Consider the following 5,000-nt stretch of genomic DNA (forward strand, 5'->3'; position numbering starts at 1 on the left):
GAAAACAGAGAGGGACTAATCTAGTTACAAATGTCCCATCTCAAAACTTCCTTGCTGGTTTAACACCAAACTGAATTCTTTCCTAAACTCAGAATATGAGCGATATGACGTGGGTAGAAACAACGTGCTCGAACAGGTTGACGATGACGGTGCTCGTTGTAAGCTGACAGCCGAGTTAAACTGAACATTTATGGGCTTTTGGGGGCTGACAGTAGAGGCTGTAACAAATCGAACAAATTGTTGGAGAAGTTCATCATCCATTGACCCTATATAGGCTTTCAGAAAATGAACAACTTTGCTTTGCTCCGGCATGAGGTCTTCACTGTGCACAAGACTTTGCAGCACCCTCTCCTTCATACAACCCCTGTACTTCCGCTAAAGGTAGCTTCTGACGAAGGGCAACTTCTGGCTGACATTCCATTCCCTGTCTTATCCATAATAGAACCTGCAAGGGCTTATACACGAACTCAGCTCTTGCCATACCAACAATGTGCTGATGCAGCTCTTCCTTGTTCTTGGCTGGACAACCATGTAGCACTGGTGGCCTCAACCAACAGGATGGCCTTGATGGCATCCCTTTCAAACTGAGTTAGGTACAGAATGAATGACCTTATAAGAGTGTCGTCATCTACGTCCTAGACTCGGCGTCCTATGTGGGTTGAGTTTGTTGGTTCTCTACTCTCCACTGAGAGAATTTTTCCCCAGGTACTCTGGTTTTCCCCTCTCCTCAAAAACAAACATCTCACTTCATTTGCTTTTATTGTTAATTTCAGTTTATAGTGTCCTCAATTAGTGTTCCAGGGCTGCGCTAGAACGACTACGCACTTAAAATCTCGGTAAAGGTAAATTTTGGCGTCTCGCTGAAATTTTTGTTTTTGGAAATGTTGAAGTGATCGGCTGTGAAGTATATGTTCCGAAAAAAAAATTCTGAAAATTTAATTTTAAAACTGCTAAAATCCCTTTTCTTTGTTTCCCGCCATAATCTGCATGTAAAAAATGATTGGCGTATCACGTAATCACATGTGACAGCCTTCACATGCAATCTGCTACCTTAGCACATGCCCAAACGCTGATTGGCTCAGCATAATTGGCTTTCCAGTAGGGGGCGGAGTTATTCAGCAGACCGTCAACTGCACGAGAAACTTCGAGCTCGATAATCTTGGGGTTTATTTTGACGTCAAAATTACAAGTTCTCAGACCTCCTGCCCCAACGGGTTTTAAGATATGGCTACCAACTTTTCATTTGTAACAGATGATTGTACTACCCCAAATACCGTGTGAGGAATTTTCTGTTTGTCTTCGGAGACTGATTTTATGGCACTTTTTCTGCCCAAATTAAGTATGAAATGACACTTTCTAATTCAATGCGTCATATTTCCTTCAATTCTTAACATATCAAAAATTCCTCACACGGTATTGGAGTGCATTCATCTGTGACTAAGATAAGATGTAACAAATTGCAGTTATTTTCGTAATAAACTGAAGGGACAGGAGCTTCTGCAGCAGACTCGGTCGTTCTGAGTTTGAGGCCTCTAAACTAAAAGGCGATATTAAATACCAAAAAACTAAAACTTTACTCAAATAATTCAATTTATTAGATTTAAGATGATATATAGTTTGACCCTATACAAAAAAGAGCGGCGCGACAAATTTCATGTTTCTGCAAGCACCTCATTTTCCTTTAGTGAGACCTTAAATAAGGTTCTTTTCCTTTCCTTTCCTGTTAAAAAGGTATACATTACAATGGCGCTCAGTGTTATAATTTGAAGAAATCCCTAGAACTCGTAAAGACGTGTGCAATACGAGATGAAAAAAATACTTGTTCATTAGTCCGACATTCTCGGCACTAAAGATGAGCATTGGATTGGGTAAAATGATCGTTACTACTTAATATTAAATAGTTTTCTGAATTCATACTTCATTTCATCATACCTCCTCACGCGCACTCTCTTCATTGTCAAATATCTGCTCTGGCAGCTCTTCATCTTCTGGGATGAAATCCAGCTCAGAAACACTGTGTAACGGAGTGTCATCATTTGCAAATGGCCCCTCTTTTTCTGGACCATATCCAAGAAAACTGACCTATGGATCATCTTCAGACAGGGGCAGCGGCTTTTCGCAGAGGTCCATGATTAAAACATTGTTTGCAGCAACTGAAACAGGTGAAGATGGGCGTATCCAATCTTTTTGATCCATGTATACGAATTTTAACATGAAGTATGGAGGTTCAGTTTAAAGAGAACCCAACCAGTCATACACAGAAGACATAACAGCATCTATTCCAAACTGCCTTCGAAGTGTGCTGAAACTTAGATGTCGGACAGCAATGGTAAAGTGGGCCTCTCTCTTTCCAGGCTCTGAGGGTGTTCTTGACTTCCTCGCTTCCCTCAGACGTTCAATATTCTGGTTGTCTTCCAAGTCAGGATGTTCTTTCTCCTTCTCCAACTTTTGTCTTTTGTGTTCCTGCTTCCGGCAATCAGCTTCTAGCGATTCTTCGTATGCTCTTTGCTGCTGTGCTCGTAGAGCAACACGTTCCTCACTGTTACCCAATAAACCAGATGAGGAGCCTTTATTGCTACCAAATGGGCTTTTCATCAGTGACTCATCATCACTTGAGTCATCATCATAAACTGCGACTACCTTGGGCTTTGTCATCAAGTAAAACATAGCATGTGCCAACTTGTAGGTTTTATAATATTTCTCTACAGTAAAAGGTACTCCTAGGTCATCTTCTTTTATTGCTGCTGCTTTAAAATTTCCTAGTTCAACCTCCATATTTAGCCTGTCTTCTTTTGATAAATACACTTTAATGGCTTCTTGTAGTACGTCTTCTTTTGTAAAGCTACAGGGAACTGAAATTGGTCTTGTTCTACCTCCTTGTATTTCTCCTACATGTTTGTACTTTTTAATCTTCTCATCGTAATTCAGCCATCCAAGCGAAATGTTACTTGTTATTTTGGTGATATCAGTATCACTTGTGCCAGTTGATTCCTTTACGTTATTTTGGGATTTTTCCTTTCCAGTGGTTTTCTTTTTTTTCTTCCTCTTAAAAGCATGTCAATAAGTTCCTTTTTTCTGTTATCATTATTCAGTTTCTTTTTCTTATCTTCCCTTTCTTCACAGAATGATCTTAGAAAATAAAGATCTCCTCCGGCTTTTATGTGGTATTCATTCTTCAAAACATCATCACTTGCTACTTGAATAGAAGTTGCATCCATCTATGATAAATAAGCATTTCTAAAAGCAATCAGAATAAAGGTGCATCGTTTGCTGCTGTAACACAAATACAGGCATGATTACCGTAAGCCCTTGCATTTATTTGAAACTACAGTGCAGCTATTAATTAAACCCATCAAATACTATTTAGCACTAAACAGTGATACTTAAGCAAAAGAAAAATACAGTAAGTGGATAAAATATCCCTATTAAGATTCAGTAAGTTTCAGGTATCTAACAGTTGCACTCTTGTGAGTACTCGCTATATTGTTACAATTGCAGTGACTGAAATGAAAACCTGGCTACTTGCTACCTTACTGGCCCTTAAGTCATGAAGAAATTCATAAGTCAGTACGAAATCGATTCACCGTTTACACCGGCAACCTAAAGTATAGTTTTGTCAGAGAATTTATGAATACACAACTTTATTTGGATGATACCCGGCCTTAAAAGAGCCAAACCAGCTGAAAAAAACCAAGGTTTACAAACTATTGCTTGAATATTTCTGAACAAAAAAAAAAAGGTTTATCTTCTAAATTCCCATGCAGTGCATCCTCTTATAAAACAAGAGTTTATGTTACATGTAGTGTCACTGAGGCTTCCCAGGCTCTTGATCTGTATAAATGGGAAACAGCGAAGCTCAAGACACAAACTTCCCAAGCCTAGAATGTCTGGCAAGCTGCCAAAGTAAAACCACAGGATTGTTGCATTTTGAAAGAGAATAATGTGTGTCCATATTGAAAATGGCCAACTGGATCTCTTTCAAAACAAACTCTTGCAATTTTTTCTTAGCAGTTTGTTTACACAGATCTAGAGCTCAGGGACCTATGGGAGTACTTTGTGTCTCATACATGTCAGTAGAAATACCTTGTCATCTCTAAAAAATTGTATAATGTCATTTCCCAACCCCCTTTCTTCAAGAAACTTGCACTCCTGCAGCAACATCAATGTCATCCCAAAATATTCGTGCAAGCCAACAAATTTAATGATTTAAGGGAAAGAAAAGAAAAGGAGCTTTATTTAAGTGTCTAGTCGTTCTAGCATTCAAGCATTAATTGGGGACACGGTAAACTGAAATCAACAATAATTATTGAAATCAAGTCAAATGTTACTTTTTGAGGAGAGGGGAAAACCAGAGTACCCAGAGAAAAAACTTGCGGTGCAGAGTAGAGAGCCAACAAACTCAACCCACATGTGATGCCGAGCCTGGGAATCTAACCTGGGCCACATTGGTGGGAGGAGAATGCTCTCACCACTGCGCCATCCCTGCACTGATCATAAGTAGATGGGGTTTTGAAAAATTGGTATTGCGCCATCCTTTTGATGCATGGAAAACGAGGTGGGCCAAGGGAAGTCATGCACTAAAAAGGGCACGGATATTGCTTTCTGTGTAAAAAAAACCATTAGGGTACGGCAACGTTTGATTATGCACTTAGCAAGTGGTGGGCCACTGAAAATGCTGCACTGACAGATCGAATTTCTCCAGTCCCTAATTATCATACCTGTGAAAGTAATCTGTAAGCAATCAAAGAACACTGGAATTTCCTGTCCATGGGCTTTTAACATGGTTCAATAATTCCGTCTTCATGGGTTAAGTGCTGTGACAATCTCCTCTTAACAGGGCTTTGATGCTGCAACTGTATGTTTCCCGTTAATAATTTACAGTGTCTCCGGCCCATCAACTTCAATATGATCCAACCTAACTGTATAAAGAGAGGATTACAGGCACATATATATAAATCTTGAAAAACACTTTAATGAACAACCATTATTAACCACTTACA

The sequence above is a fragment of the Montipora capricornis genome, chromosome 7, assembly GCF_036669925.1.
Source record: "Montipora capricornis isolate CH-2021 chromosome 7, ASM3666992v2, whole genome shotgun sequence".
In the NCBI taxonomy this organism is placed as follows: Eukaryota; Metazoa; Cnidaria; class Anthozoa; order Scleractinia; family Acroporidae; genus Montipora; species Montipora capricornis.